The sequence below is a fragment of the Elephas maximus genome, chromosome 14 (genome assembly GCF_024166365.1).
Source record: "Elephas maximus indicus isolate mEleMax1 chromosome 14, mEleMax1 primary haplotype, whole genome shotgun sequence".
Taxonomy (NCBI): domain Eukaryota; kingdom Metazoa; phylum Chordata; class Mammalia; order Proboscidea; family Elephantidae; genus Elephas; species Elephas maximus.
The window spans coordinates 23,578,333-23,599,498 of record NC_064832.1 but is presented as its reverse complement, the minus strand read 5'-3'; the positions used below and the strand labels follow the sequence as shown (position 1 = coordinate 23,599,498).

The 21,166-nt window shown below is 42.9% G+C and overlaps 1 long non-coding RNA gene across 1 annotated transcript in view; it reads right to left on the bottom strand.

Annotated features, from left to right (window-relative positions):
* Positions 1–2,554: 2,554 nt before the first annotated feature.
* The window catches only part of LOC126058368 (uncharacterized), a 76,105-nt gene continuing 57,493 nt past the window's right edge, over positions 2,555–21,166 (bottom strand). The window contains exon 3 of the long non-coding RNA XR_007513210.1: positions 2,555–3,059. This is a non-coding gene — a long non-coding RNA (uncharacterized LOC126058368). The remainder of the gene's footprint in view (positions 3,060–21,166) is intronic.

Genomic DNA, 21,166 nt, shown 5'->3' with positions numbered 1-21,166 from the left:
GTAGGGAGGAAAAAACAGAAAACAGAAGACATAGCTAGTCTCTCTGAGATGTACACCTGTAAGATTTATATCTTAAAATAACAATCTTAAAATGAGATTACTGTCTCCCCAAACTAGTGCTTCCCCCTCTCCCTGGACCGTGTGATTAACAAGCGTTTGCTCTTACTATTTTGTCTAATAGGTACACAATTTTTCAGTCACCTCAGAGTTAGGACACCAACTCCTTTTTCCATATATTACTGTTAGATAATCTAAGGTTAGTGTGAACGGGGGCTAAATTTTGCACTAAAATAAATAACTGGTCTGAGACTGTGGCAGTTAAAGGGTAGGGTATTTCACTTTGGGTAAATTAGTAAGACCAAAGTGATTAGTGCTGGGTATTTTGAATCTCATTTGACACTTGAAGCCTTGGGAAAGTCTGGGTTGTTTTGGCCACAGTGAGTCAGCAGAAAGAGTCACCTTTGGAGCCACCATTGTCACCAGGAAGAGGTTCTGGGTCCAGGGGAGTTTCACTTGATTCGTCACTTGCTGTAATCCCTGGTGAGCTAGAGGAGGATATGCTTTGTTTTACTGGCTGACCGCCATGATGTTTCAGTAACCGTGTTAGAGGTGTGGCTATGGTAGCCTTGGACCAAGAGCGAGAGGTCTGGGTTCTGACCTTGACCTATGGCTAGGACGATAACTACCTTATCATTCAAACCAGTACACCTTTGAGAGTTGAAGGAGGCCTTTTAACATTTACTGTGGAGCAACACGTGGAAACAGGCACTGTCCTGGGGAAACTGGTACGTATGGTCACCTCAGTGGTCTCGGTTAAGTTACTTAAACTCCTTAACCTTATTGTCAATTCTAAAGCACCATGAACAATGCCTGCCTTCTCTAACTCACAGAATTTGAGACTCAAATGAGATGATGAAGTGGAAAGTGCTTTGAAAACTGAAAACAAGGAACCACTATACAAATTTACAGGTTACTTCCAGATGCCCAAAAAAGAGCCAGGAGCCTTAACACTTCTTAAAAGTGCTAAACCCTGTAAACAAGCTCCAAGAGTTCCAATTTTTGATCACAAAGAAACTGCTTCATTGTTATTTTCATAGCCTCGTACACTTGGGTAGAGCCCCTAGGTGGTGCAAGCAGCTAATGTGCTTGGCTGCTGACTGAGAGGTTGGAGGTTCGAGTCCACCCAGAGTTGCCTCAGAAGAAAGACGCGGAGTGCTGATTCTGGAAAATCCGTCATAAAAACACTATGGAGCCCAGTTCTGCTCTGACACACACGGGGTTGCCATGGGTCAGAGTCGACTGGGCATCAGCGGGTTTCGTACTGTGTACCTCCGAGCCGATAGCATTAGTGGATCTATTTTTTAGTGGCAGTTAGTAGGGGTCATGCAGTATCCTCCTTTTCCTCTGTTCGCCAGAGAGTGAGGAAAAGATCTTTCTGCCAGTATTTTGACACTTTTCTAGCCACAGTCACAAGTGTTAGTATCAGAAAGCCAAGGAATTGTATCCAGTTTGAGGTTTCAGTGTGGTTTCTAAAATATTTAGAAAATGACTAGATAGCCCAGATTGTCTGTCTCTGCTTATAACTATTTTGGTGGTCTCTAAGTGGCAATAATTGAAATATTATTGCTTTTGTGCCATGTCATTTTCCCAGAACACAAAGCCTAAACATATTTCTTCTCAGCTCCATTGGAAGAATGTTGCTGCAAGTGCGGGCTGTGGAGGTCTCTGGGTCTGTGACCACATGGGCACTCTTAGGTATCCCCAGGGCCCAAAAAAAGCCTGATAAACTCCCTGCTGCAAATGTTGATCTTTACTCAGAGATAGACGCAGGGACTTTAAGATCAACCTTAAAAAAATATTAGGAAACTTGTCCTGATTATATGGTGGAGGCATAGTGCACTTGGAAACAAATGTTAATTAATGTTAATTTTAGGGTGAACAAAGGGAGTGAAAGACAGGAAAAGCCAGTGGACTTCAAAGCTAAAAATATTCTTGAGCTAAGACTCAGCATCTATGAATTTACAGCCCAGTGATCACTTGTGGATAGCGATTACCCGTTCTTATGTAATTAACCTTGAGGTCCTTCTGGACTGCTAAAGCTTCTCTTTTGGAAGGTACAAGTCACTGGATATGAAACCCAGATCTCAGAACTAAATCCAGAAAAGTCCGCACACTAAGTAACGCCACCTTGCTCATTTAGAACAACTGTCTTAAGAGGGATCGTGTTCATTAGAGACCGAATCAGTTGGAAAAGTAGTAAGAGCGGCAAGGTTGTAGTTATTTGCCTTGTTGAGGGGGATGTGATTTGTGAAGGAGACAAATGAGGAACTTGCATTTTAGTTTCACTAAGAAGAGTCTTCCCATCCTAGAGTCCCTCCCTCTGTTTCACTTGGGAAAGCCTAGAAAAGAAAACGTTAATCAGCCCTTCAGCGTTCTGGCTCTGATTAGTACAAGCTGTAACCAAAATAAAGAGAAAGTGAGAGACCCAGGGAGGAAAAAGAAGGATCTTTAGCCTCTGAACGTAAAACGAAATTTAATACTTTAAACTAGAACTGGGTTGAAATGAAATGGAAGCGTATTTTGCCCTCTTCTCTTTTAGGGGTCCTCTGAGATTGGAGAGACTAGAGTCAATCATAGCTCATTTTTAATTCACTTTACATAGCAGATATTGCTGGTTGCTAACCAACAGCCCTTCCCCCTTTCCTCCTTAATTAACAGAACCCTGATTTTGTGTGGATGATCCACTGTCTCCACACAGTCATGTGTTTCAGTAACCCGATCATGGTGTAATTCCGTTTCCCTTCCAGGGACTGGTTTAAGGAAGACCATGTGGTGCAGTTTTACCCAATGAGATGTGGAAGCATTTTTGCTAGGGGTGGTGGCTTCTGGGAAAGGTTTTTCTTTCTTATAAAAAGTAGGCCATCAGGAAGAGGCAGGCACCTTCAGCTCCTTCAGTTGGATGTAGACACTTTCATGTCATGGCAGAGTCTGCATCTACCATCTTGCTACCATGAAATGATCCAGCGTGTGTTTGAGCCAACCTGTTGAGGGTGGTAGATCTGAAAGACAGAAGACACTGTGGTCATTAATGGTGTCAAGGAGCCATGAATTAACTAACCTTGGAGCTACCCACCTTGGAACCTTCTTACTAAGTGAATAACTGCCTGATTGTTTATGGCAGCGAAGGCAGGGCTTTCTGTTACTAGCAGTTGAAAGCATCCTAACTGATATAGTGCTTTCTTAAGAGAGTTATTATATACCTTTTATGATTTAGGAGCAATGTTCTGAACCCCAAACTGGACAATGCACAAGATGAGTAGTAATAACAGCCTGGATTTGTTTAGGTTTTCTACTTTTTGAAGTGCTTCCACGTTGGTCCTTTTACAACTCTGTGAGGCAGGTAGGATGGATATTATCATCTCCTTGTTCGAGAAAAGAAAAATGAACACAAGGAATGAATTGACTTACCTGCCATGTCTAACAACATGTTGACAGCAGAGCTGGGATAAACCCTGAGTCTGCCAAAGAGAAATGTTTTGACAGTGAGAACGAATAAATGTAAGAAAGGATTAAAAATCACAGACTTTGGAGGCAGCCAGAACTGCGTTAAAATTCCCATTCTACCTCTTGTTAACATCGTGGCCTTAGTCAGGTTAACAAAATCTCCTGAGCTTTAGTCTCTTTATCTGAAAAACCATAATGACAAAACCCATATAATCATGATATCATAAAAAATAAACGGGAAAATGTCATTAAAGTACTGAACCCAGTACGTGGCACGTTATAGATTTCTTTCTTCTGAATATTGTTTATCTCTTATCAAAAGAGATGTGGTAACTCTACCCTTACAGCTTTTTAAAGATGAAATGGGCAAAAATGAGTCCCAACTTTAGGCCAAGGACTAGATAAGACTAGTTATTTCTAGAAATTCTTCAAAATGAAAAAGCCAATGGAAAGAAAGAAATAAAACAGGGGATTAAAACTAAACATGTTTCTGACCAGTTGGTGAAGGGGAGTGATAGAAAACAGAATGAGGCATAACAGAGAGAGGGCTGGGTAATTTATGTGGGAATGAAAACCAAGGCCATAAAAACAGCCAGGAAGGACTGGCAATGTACAAGTATGGAAGAAAAAGAGCTGGGGGCCATAGTAGTACGCAAGCTAAACATAAGTCAGTTGTGTTTTGCTCTTATTAAGAAAAAGAGAATAGTCACCTTGGAATTCATAAACAAGCACCCAGCATGCAGGAGCTTTGAGTTATTCCTCCCACCCTAACCTCTTAAGTAAGATGAAGTAACCACGGAGAGGTTTGAAGAAAATCCAGAGAAAGCAAATGAAAATGATTAAAGGGCTGAAAAGTAGGACTGAAGAAATCGCAGGGATTTCTTTTGGAGAAATGAGAGCAGGCAGAGAACCCGATAATTTTGGTGTATGAAGGGATTTGTACAGAGGTCAGTAACTGTCTTTTCCCCCTCTGTGTCTTCGGCACCTGCTCTGGTGTCCGCACACATAAGATGTTCAGGAAACAGTTGGCCAGCGATGTTTGATACAAGTTCTAAATGCCTTTTGGAGACATAGGTTGAACATTAGAACTTTGTAGCATTAAATATTAGCAAACCTGGGCTATAAATGACAAAGTCTTCTAGGAACTTTCTAGAGAATACTGTAGAATGACTGTCAACTTTATTTAGTGCCCATGCATTTAAATCCTCAAAAACAGGCCAAATAAAAGGAAATCAGTCTTAAAAAGTTACCAGTACCAGTTGCCATTGAGTTGATTTCGACTCAGGGCAACTCCATGTGTGTCAGAGTAGCACCATGCTCCATTTCTACTGTGAGTTTTTGGAATTAGATCACCAGGCGTTTCTTCTGAGGTGATCCTGAGCGGACTTGGACCTTTAACCTCTTGGTTTGTAGCTGAGCATGTTAACTGCACAACTTAGAGACTCCCAATAAAAATTAAAAAAGTGTACAGGTAAGTCGTTGGGCTCTGGAGTCAGAGGCCTGGGTTTATGTCTGTGCTCTGTCACTTACTAGCTCAGACAAATTCATTGGCCTCTCTGAGTCTCAGTTCTTCATCTGTAAATTGGGGTTAATAATAGTAGTCACTTCATAGGTTTGTGAGGATTAAATACAGTAATGCCTACTAGCACATGCATAGTGCTTAGAACACAGGAATAAGTCAACACACATTAGTTATTGCTATTGAGGAGGCATTAGAATACTAATTTGTTCATTTCAGGAGATGTCTTAGAAGTTCCTTAGTCTTGGATGCTTGTGTTCATTCACTAACATCTCACCATTCCTGGCTCTCGTGGAGGTGTTAATCTACTGCCCCATGGTACCCAAACTCCCTTCCCAGGTTAACTTAAATGCCTTCTCACCTGCAGCTCCATCTGAATGGTGCTGTTATAACGTGTGTCCCAACTCGGCCCCAGTCATAAAGTGGAATAGTGTAGCCCCTGACCTATGAGGTGGGCTGCTTTTATTTGGTTTCCCTCTCTCTTATTCTTTCTTGAGGAATTTCATCTACAAGACACTAGAAACCAGGACTCAGCTGATGATGGTCCAAAGTTGGAACGTCATGTAGGTCTGGTGACTGAAGCCTCCATTTTAGGCTTGGCCTTGTGGCCATGTGTGAGTGGGCAGTGAGCACAGGGGCTGGTTTGCAGAGAGGAAACAATCAGACATGAGCTACCATGTAGCCTCAGAAAAGCCTGACAATCTCCCAGGCCTTCTGAGGTCTGGCTGCACTCCCTGCAGATTTTCTGTGATAAACCCCAGCTATTCAGGGTTCTCTAGGCTGCTTCATACCTTGAAATCAAATGACCTCTGACCTCTGTCAGGCAAGGGAAGCCACTCACATGTTTGTCGATGATGGTGGCAATGAAGTGATGATGATGACAAGGACAAGGGCAGGGACTACGGGAAAAATGTGTATTACAATCTAAGCTCCTCTCAGACACTGCTGCACTCTGTGAAGCCATCCAGGGACACTGAGTCCTGCGTCCTTCCCGTGTCTCAGTCGGTGTAGAGCAGATGCACACTGTTTAAGTTGCTTGTTTCTTTGGAGAACAGTTCCAGTTTCTGCTGATCTCTTATGCCACCTCTTACTCTTCTGCCTTTTTCTTCATTTCATGTGTTGACTCAGTTACTTGGGTACCTGCCATCATTATTTAGCTCAACCCTCGTCCTTCAGTCTAATAACTTTTGAGTTCACATTTCTACAAATTAGCATGATTAAACTACTTTTTATGTTAAAAAAAAGTGAAATTGTATCTTTTTTCAGGGACTATATTCTAAGGTTAGTATGTGAGGCAATGCTTTTGTACATTCAAAATTACTATTTGACCAAAGGACTAAATTTTGAATTTTACACTCACTGAAAGAAGAAATACTACTAATTATTGAAAACCAGTTGCCGCTGAGTTGGTTTGTATGTGGAATAACATGTATTTGTATTCAGAGATTTTTATAATTACTAATAAAAAATAATGTATTTTAAAAAATATCACCATGAAACCCCCTTACATCATCCTAAAATGGATGGCAGTGTGAGTGGCGTGTGTACATAAACCTGTACAGTAACACACGCGAATGCTTGCTACCACACACAGTAATGCAGAGTGTATTATATAGAGTTTTTATACAAAATCAATTCCTCTCCTCCCTCTCCCTCCCTTCCTCTCTGCTTCCTGAGCACACGTGGTTTAATCCCTGTAGGGTCAATGTGGTGTGCCGTCCTGGACACCTCTTCTCAACGCTTCCTCTCAGACACTTCTGCAGCCCCGCAGGCTAACATACTCATTTGAGACCTAATCAGGACACTCTAAGGAAAAATGAGGAGCCAGGAAAGATGCTAAAATCATCAGTTATCCTCCCGGCGCACACTCTTGGCTTCACTGGCAAAGACAGATTCAGAAAAGGGGAAGGAGAGCTGAGTGCAAGGTTCTCAAGCCCTGGGAAACTTTACCTGCAGCCTTCAGATTCCAGGGTCAGGGTGTTAAACTGAGAGAGCTGGAGCCTCCTGTTCCCACCACGCTCCGCTGACTTTCCTGCTGGAAACTATCAATCCCTCTGAAAACTTCAGCTCAGCCCTGGCATAGAAGTAATGATGTCCCCCGGAATGAGCACATTCCACCAGAGTGGCTGCTGACTGCCTGCCTGTGCCTTGAGTTTTGAATTAGGAAAAACTGCCTTTAAAAAAAAAAAAAAAAAAATCACCTAACATGGTTTACCAGGTGTCTGATGAAATACTGTAAAAACGAAATGCAGATCTCTGCCATTCACTCCTAGCAAATACATAGGCTGTCACAGCGTGGAGCTATTCATTTCTCCTGATTTTAAGAGTGCCTAGTGCCTGATTTTTTTTTTAGTGCCCCTGCCCAGACACACATAAAATGCCCAAGTCAAGCTTGAAAATCATTTCAAAATTATTAGAACATTTGTGTTTTACTTGTAACACAACAGATAAAATGTCCTAGAAAATAACTAAATGAAGAATTCAGGAAGAAATAGGTAAAATGCCATCTCCCAGGAGTTGGGACCTTGATTCACAGCGTGGAGGCTTAATCTGAGACTTTGCCTTGCCCTGGGTCATTAACTAAGCTGCTGTACCACAGGGGCTTATTTTCCTGACCCTGGTAAAGAAGGCTAATATTGCTTGGGTCACAGCCCCTTTACACAGCCTAAGGAGTGAGAGAAATAAATGCATAATAGCGAACAGACTGCAGAGAGATGGCCTGATATGGACACTATTTCATGCATCTTTTTAAGCTTGGCAACTGACTTGCTAGTTGCTTGGGAGAGCACTGCAGAAAGGTGGCTTTGAAGCTGCCACTCCTGTAACTCTGAGCCTGCCACTTCCACAAAGGGGGTGAGCTGGAGCGAGGCCAGGAAGTGCTAGGTGGTCTGAGGTTGGGCTGACAACGCCAGCCTCCTCCCTCCTGTGGAAGCGGTTGAGAGCGGGCCACGGGGACCACCTAGCTTTGCTGCCCCCCTCAAGGAGTGCAGACCCGAAGCCTGGGCCCTGAAGTGTGTGCGGCTGAGCTGGCTGCGCGCTGCCCGTCACTAGCAGCTCTCTGTGTGGCCCGGAGAGGTCCCTAGAGAGGCCAGCTCTCCGTGTTCCCTGAAGCCAGGCAGCTCTTTGTACAGGGCACTACCTGGTGCCAGGGTCACGCAATTAGACTGCCCCATGTTCAGGACAGAGGTTAATCCCAGCTCTGCCCTGGTGCCACCCGGACTGCTCAGGCCACCTCCACGGAGAAAGCAGCAGCCTAGGCAGAATCCTCTGCCGAGTTTATGGGCATTCTAACTGGGCACCGCCCCTGTTAAGCAACAGAACCGTCGGCTTGGCTTGCTCTGTCAGCCTCTGCACACTCATTCTAATACAAAACACAAAAACAAAAAGCAAACCAGTTGCCTTAAGTCGATTCCAACTTATGGTGACCCTGTGTGCCTCACAGTAGAACCGTGCTCCAAACGGTTTTCAAAGTCTGATTTTTTCAGAAACAGGTTGCCAGGTCTTTCTTCCAAGGTGCCTCTGGGTAGACTTAAACCTCCAACCTTTCAGTTAGCAGCCAAGTGCTTAACCATTTTTGCCACCAGGGACCCTCTACTAGCACAGGAATCCAAGAATTTCAGGTGAGGAAGGGTGAGTCTGAATCATTGTAGAGATAAATCATGAGTCAGACTCATGACTCAACAAAGACTCTGCAAAGCTGTCCTATGTCCTGCCTATTTCCAGTGGGGATTTAGGGTGGCACAGGATGGTAGTTACAGGACCCTTGAGGGTCTGAGCTCAGGGATCTGCTGTTATGACCCCCACCCCTGTGTAAAGTGAAAGCTCCTTGCCTTCCTTCCGGAAGGCTTATCCCATCTTCATCTAGCTGTCTCTCTTTGTGAGGTGACCCCTCCTGCTGGGAACGGGGGCCTGCTTATACTTCAGCTGTCTGTAGCCCACCTGCACCTACCACAAAACTACTGGGCTTCCAAACCCTCAGGAAATCTGGGCCCACGTCGGAGACATGGGGCATGAGCCCTGCTCTCTGCCTAAGTCTGGGGGGGCGGTGGGTCACAGTCCTCCCAGTGGCTGTGCCAGCCCCTGAATGTCCTCTGCTCCTTCTGAAGGACCTCCAGTCAGGGAGGGAGGCCCATCTCACTGGAGTGCAGCAATGCAAATTGAACGCCAAGCTCCTTTGCTAGCCCCTCTTCTGTGGTGGAGCCCATGTGCATGAGCACTAGTGGTTGCTCTCCAGATTGGCAATCCCTTGTAGCGGCAGCAGCAGGCCTTGCTGTGGCTTCTGTTAGCAGCAACCCTTAGGCACCTGTTATCCATCAGGTAATAAGAGTGACTGTTGTTCGTTGATGTTGAGTCAGCCTGTACTCATGGCGGCCCCATGTACAACAGAAAGAAACCTTGCCTGGTCCTGCATCCTCTTAATAATTGTTGGAATGCTCGAGTCCATTATTGCAGCCACTGTGTGTTTTGAGTGCCTTCCAACCTAGGGGCTTATCTTCCAGTGCTATATCAGACAATGTTCTGTTGCACTCCATAGAGTTTTTATTACTTAATTTTCAGAAGTAGATGGCCAGGCCTTTCTTTCTAGTCTGTCTTAGTCTGGAAGCTCTGCTGAAACCTGTCCACCATGCGTGACTCTGCTGCTATTTGAAATACCAGTTGCATAGCTCCCAGCATCATAGCAACACGCAAGCACCACAGTATGACAAACAGAGAGATGGTGGAAAAGTAGCTACCATTTATCGAGTGCTAGCTGGCACAGTGCTAAGGACTTAATGTGAATATTTAATACAGTTCTCACAAGAATCTAGTGAGGTCACTGTTACTCTCATGTTACAAAGGGGAAAATGAAGATTTAGAAAGGGTGAAGGAGCCTAGCTGGAAAATAGAGGAACCTAAATTTGAACACAGGTCTATGTGATGTCAAGACTTTACTTCTAACCTTGACAGGATTCTGCCTCCCTAGCTAACCCAGTTTGCTTCTCTCTTAAAATCTCATATTTTCCTGTGGAACTTTCTCTCACCCCCTGGGATGGGTCTCAGGTTCCAAGCACAGTATCATTCTTGCAGTGTTGGCCCTTGAAGACAGAGTTCAGGCAGCCTAACGTAAAAGAAAGAGGGTGGACTTTGGAGCCAGGGTTGGGTTCATGCACTGGCCATGCCGTTTATCAGCCAGGTGACCCTGGCTGAGTTACTTCACCTGAATAAGCTTCAATTTCCTTATTTGTAAAAGGAGGTAACCTCTATCCCACAGGATGAAATTAGATAAGGTGTGCCATTGCACATTGCACATTGTCTAGAATGCAGTGGGTGCTCTAAAAAGGTAGTTCTAGATTAGAGGGGAATCGAGGACCCCAACAAATAAATTCATTGGGGATCTTTGACAGGATCTTGGATTAAAAAAAAAAAAGATTATGTATATATGTGCAAATATATGTATATACATACACACATATGTATGTGTGTACATAGATACATATCTACGTGTGTATATGCATTTTGTATATATATGAAAAAAAAAAGAAGCCTGTTGCTGTGGAGTTGATTCCAACTCATGGTGACCCTAGAGGACAGAGTAGAACTGCCCCACAGAGTTTCTGAGGAGCGCCTGGTGGATTTGAACTGCTGACCTTTTGGTTAGCAGCTGTAGCACTTAACCACAAATGTATATATACACATAGATATACACACAAGTATATATATATATATATACACATGTATATGTGTGTATGTGTCGACAGCACCGGGGTTTATATACACACACAGTGATATACACACACAGTGAAACCCGTGAGAGCTGGAAGTTGATTGGACTGCCTTATTTTACAGAGTCTTGCAAGTTTTCCACCTTTGACAGGGAGTGGTCTTACCACACTTCTGTCATTTGTTTTAGTGGAAAATATTTGAGTTTCCGCCTCTGACAGGTTTCTGCCTTACGCAAGCTCTGACTTTTGCTGGTTTCATTATATATGTATACATACATATGCGTGCGTGTGTGTGTGTGTGCGTGTGTGCTCTCACAGACACTATTGGGACGATTGAAGGCATCTGAATGTGGACTGTATGTTGGGTAATAGCATGGTATCGATGTTACATTTCCCGAGTGGGGTCACAAGACTGTGATTAAGGAGGAGAATGCTCTTCACAGGGAAGTACTCAGGGGTGAAATGTCATGGCATCTGCAGCCAGCTCTCAAATGGCTCACCAGATGCACACTGAGAGAGAAAGACAATGCAAATATAACAAAATGAGTGTCTATTGTTCTCTTATTGCAGTTTTCTAGAGATTTAAAAGTTTTCAAAATGAAAAAATTGTGGGGTGGGGGGGCCAAGATGGCAGGATGGACAGATGCTCTGGCGAGCCCTCTTACAACAAAGACCTGAAAAAACAAATGAAACGAGTATATATATGACAAGCTAGGAACTCTGAACATCAAAGGCAAGCTTAGAAAACAAACTGAGGGGCAGGGGGAGGAAGAGACAGTTCAGAAGCGGAGAGGAGTTACCGGACCTGAATCGCTGGGACCCTCGGGCACCATTCCCGGGAGTGGTGGCAGAGGGCTGGCACTAGCATTTGGATGCAGTTTCCTCAGGGGGAAGCAGCCAGCTACACAACCTACTCACACCTCCAGAACCAGAGAAGAACGGCACTATTAGCAAAAGCTAAGTACTTGCATATATTTTACCACACTCCCTACCCCACTCCCAAGCTGGCTTCAGTGGCTGATTTCCCTGGGCCTGGGATAGGCCCTGTTGAGTGCCTAGAGCCATCCTCTCAGCCTTGGAGAAGGAATAAATTTGCAATTGGGGAAAAAGATAATTTGCCAGCTCAGTTAAACAGGGGAGCTCAGGACAGAAGCTGCTCCTGTCCAGGCATAAATGGTCTGTGGACTTTGAGTACATTTTCTCTCTGCATGGACCTGTGTGGGAGAATAGGCCATTGTTGGCAGACTACAACTGATTCAGCTATGCAGTGGAGAGGTAGGTGTTTGATGTTTGACATTGCTTTGCCTTTTGAACCAGGCCCTCACCTACCCACATCAGGGGCCTAAGGACTGGTGGCTCCACTCAGGTTGCCCAGCCAACAGCAACAGGGGTCCATTGATAACTTATACCTCCCACTCCTTACAACCAAAAACATAGGGTGCCCATGGTCCATCTGCAGAACCCACTCACCTGTCCACTCTAGGGAACAGGGACACGCTTTCCTCAGAGACAAGTGGGGGACAATTCTCAGCCCTTGCGTTGTTCAGAGCGTGACACCCTGCTGCAACCAGATACCAGTACCTATACCAGTGAGGCCTGCCCCGCTAAGACTGTAGGACAGAGCCTGTACCTCACACTTGATGATCAGCTACCTGGACACCTGAGCTGAGTTCATACAAGAAAAGTGAATGGACTCCTAGACTGATTAACCTGATAACAGCTCTAGCCATCTGGGGAAAGGACGTCAGAGCTCCAAAGGCAGAAATAATCAAACTGGCTGGGTCAAGCAACCCATTTGAGCATATCAAAACAAAACAAAGCAAGAAGCTGCAACACGGTAAGCAAATATAAAATAAACTAATACAATAACTTATAGATGACTCAGGGACAACAGTTAATATCAAGTCATATAAAGAAACAGACCATGATCAACTCAACAAGCTCTCAAAACAAAGAATAAAGGTATCTTCTAGATGAAAGTGCCTTCCTGGAATTACCAGAGGCAGAATACAAAAGAGCCCCTCAAGACATCAGGAAGGAAATGCGGCAATATGCAGAACAAGCCAAGGAACACAAAGATAAAGCAGTTGAAGAAATTTAAAAGATTATTCAGGAACATAATGAAAAATATAATAAGCTGGAAAAATCCATAGACAGACAGCAATCAGAAATTCAGAAGATTAACAATAAAATTATAGAAGTAGACAACTCAGTAGAAAGTCAGGGGAACAAAACTGAGCAAGTAGAAGGCAGAATTTGTGAACTTGAAGATAAAGCACTTGACACCAAAATATTTGAAGAAAAATCAGATAAAAGAATTTACAAAAATGAAGAAAACTTAAGAATCGTGTGGGACTTTATTAAGAGAAATAACCTGTGAGTGACTGGAGTACCAGAACAGGGAGAGATAACAGAAAATACAGAGAGAATTGTTGAAGATTTGTTGGCAGACAACTTCCCTGATATTGTGAAAGATGAGAAGATATCTATCCAAGATGCTCATTGAACCTCATATAAGGTAGCTTTTAAAAGAAAGCCACCAAGCCATATTACAATCCAACTTGCCAAAACCAAAGATAAAGAGAGAATTTTAAGAGCAGCTAGGGATGAACAAAAAGTCACCAACAAAAGAGAGTCAATAAGAATAAGCTCGGACTACTCAGCAGAAACCATGCAGGCAAGAGGCAATGAAACGACTTATATAAAAAATTGAAGGAAAAAAATTGCCAGCCAAGGATTATATATCCAGCAAAACTGTCTCTCAAATACGAAGGTGAAATTGGGACATTTCTAGGTAAACAGAAGTTTAGGGAATTCGTAAAAATCAAACCAAAACTAAAAGAAATACTAAAGGGAGTTCTTTGGTTAGAAAATCAATAATATCGGGTATCAACCCAAGACTAGAACACTGGGCAGAGCAACCAGAAGTCTACCCAGAAAGGGAAATCACAAAAATAAATCAAGATAAAAAAACACTCAAAACAGGGAAACAGCAATGTTATTATGTAAAAGAAGACAACATTAAAACAATGAAGAGGGACTAAAAAATTTAGTCATAGATCTTCCATATGGAGAGGAAGAAAGGTGATACAAAGAAATAAAAGTTAGGTTTACATTTAGAAAAATAGGGGTAAATAATAAGGTAACCACAAAGGAGATAAACTATCCTACATATCAAAAGTAAAATACAAGAAAAAAATAGAGACTCAGAAGGAACAAAATCAACAACAGCGAATATGAGGAAAGGACAATATATAAAGATAACCTACTCAGCACATAAACTTAAGTGGGAAAAAGAAACTTTCAACAGCACACAAAAAAAGACATCAAAATGATAGCACTAAATTCATTAAAAAAAAAAAATTCATACCTATCCATAATTACCCTGAAAGTAAATGGACCAAATGCACCAATAAAGAGACAGAGAGTGGCAGAATGGATTAAAAAACAAGATCCGTCTATATGCTGCCTACAAGAGACACGCCTTAGACTTAGAGACACAAACAAACTAAAACTCAAAGGATGGAAAAAAATATATGAAGCTAACAGCAATCAAAAAAGAACAGAATGGCAATATTAATTTCTGACAAAATAGACTTTGAAGTTAGACTCATCATAAAGGATAAGGAAGAACGTTATATAATGATTAAAGGGACAATACACCAAGAAGGTATAACCATATTAAATATTTATGCACCCAGTGACAGGGGTGCAAGATACATGAGACAAACTCTATCAGCACTGAAAAGTGAGACAGACAGCTCCACCATAATAGAAGGAGACTTCAACCCAGCACTTTCGGTGAAGAACAGGACATCCAGAAAGAAGCTCAATAAGGACATGGAAGATCTAAATGCCAAAATCAACCAATTTGACCTCACAGACATATACAGAACACTCCACCCAACAGCAGCCAAGTATACTTTCTCTTCCAGTGCACATGGAACATCCTGTAGAATAGACCACATATTAGGTCATAAAACAAGCCTTAGCAGAATCCAAAACATTAAAATATTATGAAGCATCTGCTCTGACCATAATGCCATAAAAGTAGAAATCAATAACAGAAAAAGCAGGGAAAAGAAATCAAACACTTGGAAACTGAACAATACCCTGCTCAGAAAAGACTGGCTTATAGAAGACATTAAGGATGGAATACAGCAATTCATAGAATCCGATGATAATGAAAACACTTCCTATCAGAGCCTTTGGGACACAGCAAAAGGAGTGCTCAGAGGTCAATTTGTATCAATAAATGCACATATACAAAAAGAAGAAAGAGCCAAAATCAAAGAATTATCCCCACAACTTGAACAAATAGAAAGAGAGCAACAAAAGAAACTCTCAGGCACCAGAAGAAAACAAATAATAAAAATTGAAGCAGAGCTAAGTGAAATAGAAAACAGAAAAACAACTGAAAGAATTAACAAGACCAAAAGCTGGTTCTTTGAAAAAAGCAACAAAATTGATAAACCATTGGCCAAACCGACAAAAGATAAACAGAATAAGAAATGAGATGGGTGATATTACAACAAACCCAACTGAAATTAAAAGAATCATATCAGATTACTATGAAAAATTGTACTCTAACAAATTTGAAAACCTAGAAGAAATGCAGGAATTCCTAGAAACACACTATCTACCTAAACTAACAGAAACAAAGGTAGAACAACTAAATAGACCCATAGTGAAAGAAGAGATTGAAAAGGTAATGAAAAAACTCCCAACAGCAGAAAAAAACCTGCCCTGGACGGCTTCACTGTAGAGTTCTGCCGAGCTTTCAGAGAAAAGTTAACACCACTAATACTAAAGGTATTTCAGAACATAGGAAACGACGGAACACTACCAAACTCGTTCTATGAAGCCACCATATCCCTGATATCAAAAGCAGGTAAAGATACCACAAAAAAAAGAAAATTATAGACCTATATCCTTCATGAACTTAGATGCAAAAATCCTCAAAAAAATCCTAGCCAATAGAATTCAACAAATATATAAAAAAATAATTCACTATGACCAAGTGGGATTCGTACCAGGTATGCAGGGATGGTTTAACATTAGACAACCAATTTATGTAATTCATCACAGAAGTAAAACAAAAGACAAGAATCACATGATTTTATCAATTGATGCAGAAAAGGTATTTGGCAAAGTTCAACACTCATTCATGATAAAAACTCTCAGCAAAATAGGAACAGAAGGAAAATTCCTCAACATAATAAAAAGCATTTATACAAAGCCCATAGCAAACATCATCCTACATGGAGAGAGCCTGAAAGCGTTCCCCTTCAGATCAGGAACCAGACAAGGATGCCCTTTATCAGCACTCTTATTCAACATTGTGTTGGAAGTCCTAGCCAGAGCAATTAGGCTAGATAAAGAAATAAAGCGTGTTCAGATTGGCAAGGAAGAAGTAAGAGTATCTCTATTTGCAGATGACATGATCTTGTACACAGAAAACCCTAAGGAATCCTCCAGAAAACTACGGAAACTAATAGAAGAGTTCAGCAGAGTATCGGGATACAAGATAAACATACAAAAATCAGTTGGATTCCTCTACACCAACAAAGAGAACATCGAAGAGGAAATCACCAAATCAATGCCATTTACAGTAGCCCCCAAGAAGATAAAATACTTAGGAATGAATCTTACCAGAGACATAAAATACCTATACAAAGAAAACTACAAAACACTTCTGCACGAAAGCAAAAGAGACCCACAAAAGTGGAAAAACATACCTTGCTCATGGATAGGAAGACTTAACATTATAAAAGTGTCTGTTCTACCAAAAGCGATCTATAGATTTAATGCAATTCTGATCCAAATCCCAACGACATTCTTTAATGAGATGGAGAAACAAATCACCAACTTCATATGGAAGGGAAGCAGGCCCTGGATAAGTAAAGCATTACTGAAAAAGAAGAACAAAGTGGGAGGCCTCATTCTACCTGCTTTTAGAGGGTATTATACTATCACAGTAGTCAAAACAGCCTGGTACTGGTACAACAGATACATAGACCAATGGAACAGAATTGAGAATCTGGACATAAATCCATCCACATATGAGCAGTTGATATTTGACAAAGGCCCCAAATCAGTTAAATGGGGAAAAGACAGTCTTTTTAACAAATGGTGCTGGTATAACTGGATATTCATCTGCAAAAAAATGAAACAAGACCCATACCTCACTCCATGCACAAAAACATGCTCAAAATGGATCAAAGACCTAAATATAAAATCTAAAATGATAAAGATCATGGAAGAAAAAATAGGGACAATGTTAGGAGCCATAATACATGGCATAAACAGTATACAAAACGTTATTAAGAATGCAGAAGAAAAACTAGATAACTGAGAGCTCCTTAAAATGAAACAGCTACGCTCATCCAAAGGCTTCGCCAAAAGAGTAGAAAGATTACCTACAGGCTGGGAAAAAGTTTTTAGCTATGACATTTCTGATCAGTGCCTGATCTCTAAAATCTATATGATACTGCAAAAACTCAACTACAAAAAGACAAATATCCCAATTAAAGTGTTGAAGAGCAAAGATGTCACCCTGAAGACTAAGGTGTGCCTGACCCAAGCCATGGTATTTTCAATCGCATCACATGCACGTAAAAGCTGGACGATGAACAAGGAAGACCGAAGAAGAACTGACGCCTTTGAATTGTGGTGAAGAATATTGAATATACCATGGACTGCCAAAAGTACGAACAAATCTGTCTCGGAAGAAGTACAACCAGAATGCTCCTTAGAAGCAAGGATGGCGAGACTGCGTTCTACATGCTTTGGACATGTTGTCAGGAGGGATCAGTCCCTGGAGAAGGACATCATGCTTGGCAGATTACAGGGTCAGCAGAAAAAAGGAAGACCTTCAACGAGGTGGATTGACACAGTGGCTGCAACAATGAGCTCAAGCATAACAACGATTGTAAGGATGGCTCAGGACCAGGCTGTGTTTTGTTCTGTTGTGCATAGGGTTGCTGTGAGTCAGAACTGACTCGATGGCACCTAACAACAACAACATGTTCATTGCTGCACTGTTTACAATAGCAAAAAGGTGGAAGCAATGAAGGTGCCCATCAACGGATGAATGGATAAATAAATTATGGTATATTCCACAACGGAATACTACGCATCGATAAGGAACAGTGATGAATCTGTGAAACGTTTTATAACATGGAGGAATCTGGAAGGCATTATGCTGAGTAGTCAGTTGCAAAAGGACAAATATTGTATAAGACCACTATTATAAGAACTCTAGACAATTTAAACAGAGAAGAAAATATTCTGTGATGGTTATGAGACGGGAGAGGGAGTGGGGGTAGGAGAGGGGTATTCACTAATTAGATAGTAGATAAGAACTACTTTAGGTGAAGGGAAAGAGAACACACAATGCAGGCAAGGTCAGCACAACTGGACTAAACCAAAAGCAAAGAAGTTTCCTGAATAAACTGAATGCTTCGAAGGCCAGCATAGCAGGGTGGGAATTTGGGTACCGTGGTTTCAGGGGACATCTAAGTCAATTGGCTTAATAAAATCTTAAGAAAACATTCTGCATCCCACTTTGGAGAGTGGCATCTGGGGTCTTAAATGCTAGCATGTGACCATCTAAAAAAATTGGTTTCAACCCACCTGGACCAAAGAAGAATGAAGAACACCAAGGACACAAGCTAATTACAAGCCCAAGCGACAGAAAGGGCCACATAAACCAGAGACTACATCAGCCTGAGACCAGAAGAACTAGATGATGCCGTGCTACAACCGATGACTGCCCTGACAGGGAACACAACAGAGAACCCATAAGGGAGCAGGAGAGCAGTGGGATGCAGATCCCAAATTCTCATAAAAAGACCAGAGTTAATGGTCTGACTGAGCCTAGAAGGACCCCAGTGGTCATGGCCCCCAGACCTTCTGTTGGCCCAGTACAGGAACCATTTCCAAAGCCAACTCTTGAGACAGGGATTGGGCTGGACAATGGGATGGAGAGGGTTGGTGGTGAGGAGTGAGGTTCTTGGATCAGGTGGACACTTGAGACTATGTTTGCATCTCCTGCCTGGAGGGGAGATGAGAGGGTAGAGGGGGTTAGAAGCTGGCAGAATGGATGGGAAAAGAGAGAGTGGAGGGAGGGAGTGGGCTGTCTCATTAGGGGGAGAGCAACTGGGAGTATGCAGCAAGGTGTATATAAGTTTTTGTGTGAGAGACTGACTTGATTTGTAAACTTTCACTTAAAGCACAAAAAAAATTAAAAACAAACAAACAAAATTGTGGGGCAAGCTATCATGCAAAGTATAGCACGGAAGTTAGCATTTCAGATTAAAAAAATGAATAATATTTTTAGTGTAACCTTGTCACCAATTGTGTGTGGGGCATAGCTTATACTAAAAGATTATTGGCTGTTTATCTGAAATTCAAATTTAGCTGGACGCTCTGTATTTTATCTAGCTACCCTACCCACCTTCCTCCTCCGTCTCACCCTCGCCCTCACTCTCGCAGACAACCAGCGGACACAGACATCTGTGAAGACTGAAGCATCGTAGGGGTGTTCTCAGTCCTTCTAGCAAGGCTTGTAAACTCCCACAGTGACCCTGGGCCGATGCCCCCACGACTTACAGCCAGGCATGGGAGAGGGCAGCTGACTGAGCAGAGGCAGACTGGGGGTGGAAAAGGGAGGACAGCACCCCAAGTCCTCCTTGGCTGTCCTGTGTGACTCGCCCCTGCCATGTCCATGGTGGCTATGCTTGTGGGCACCTTACTCCTCCCTTCCTTCCTCTGGGCCCTGGTACTCACCTCCCCAATTCTGCCAGGCAGACAAGCACAGTGACCTGTTTGGACTTGACTCTTAGACTTCGCACTCACGGGGTAGATCCATGTGGGCACTCAATCGTCTAATCTATCTCCTTTCCCTTATCTGTAAAATACAGACAGTAATGGAACCTATCTCCAAGGGTGGTTATGAAGATTAACTGAGCTAATATTTGCAAAGCACTCAGGACACAACCAGGTGCTGTCAAGTCAATTCTGCCTCGTGGCGACCCCAGGTGTGCAGAGTAGAGCTGCTCCATTGGGCTTTCGGGACTGACCTTTTGGAAGCAGATTGTCAGGTCTTTCTTCTGAGGCACCTAAGCTTTACTGTTAGCAGTGGAGTGCGTCATCGTTTGTGCCACCCAGTAGGACCCATATAAGTGTTTGTTAGATAAACATATTTACTTGTATGAGGAAGACCAGAGCCTCTATGGGGCTTCTAGTGGCCTGAAGCCCCTGGAGGCCTGCGTGGCTTGTGTCCTGGGGCTTCTCTGACGGGACAGGCATCAGTCTCAATCCTTGAGGTTCGTTTCTCACTGGCACTTGGCTGTGTGAAGCTGTGAGTGTGAGGGGGAAGCAGCCTGCAGGAGGCGTGGGCCCCCCCTAAGCAGCTAGCAAGGGCCTGGGAGTGATGGGGCCTGGGAAAAGCCACTCAGCACTGCAGACCGGCCTCCTGGGCTGCACGGCTGCCACCACAAGCCACTCATTTCTTCTTCCAGTCACTGCCTTCCTCCTTCCTCCCCCTGCAGATTTCAGTTTCGTTTCACAGCTTCCTCTCCTCAGTTCTGACTGACTGTCCTTCACCTTATTCTACGTTTCAGAAAAAAAAAAAAAAAAAAATTTTTTTTTTTTTTAAAGGAAAACAAAAAAACACCCCAACACTCACACGGTGACTAAGGATGCTGAGGTAAATGTTAGGGGAGGTGGGCTGGTTCCCCAGGAATGCCGGGTGATGGTTGGGAGAGGTGGACTGATTCCCCAGGGATGCCGGGTGATGGTTGGGGGAGGTGGGCTGGTTCCCCAGGGATGCCGGGTGATGGTGGGTGAGGTGGGCTAGTTCCCCAGGAATGCTGGGTGATGGTTGGGGGACGTTCCCCAGCCAGCCCCACAGAGAAGCATCTACTGTGGCCATCTGACTCTGGACTGGAGCACTAAGCTTGTAGTCCCAGCATTAATCAGATCAGGCTGAGAGGAGGCGAGCACAAAGTGACTCACATTAACACTTCTCTGGAGGAACTGATGTTTGAAATGGAAGAGCAAGTCTCTTCATTCACAGTGAGAACTGTGACTGTCCTGTGGCTCTTAGGCCCTCTTCCTCCTTGTAGAACTATTAAAAAAAAAAAAAAAAAAATTGAACTATACGAGAAGCCAAATTACCAGATCATCAGAACAAGGACAGTCAGTTGCAAGATTTTCATATTAAATGACGTGAGTAACAGCATGCACCCCGACATCTGATCAGACAAGTTGTGTCCTTAAACATGACACTGGCAGGCTGCGTTTCCTACAGACGGCAGCAGGAATATTGCCTGTCTCACCTGATGGTCTGCATGCAACCTTGCCACTCCCCCATCAGGAGGTGGAATCTAATTACCTTTCCCTTAATCTGAACGGGCTTTTGAATGTTTGGACAAAT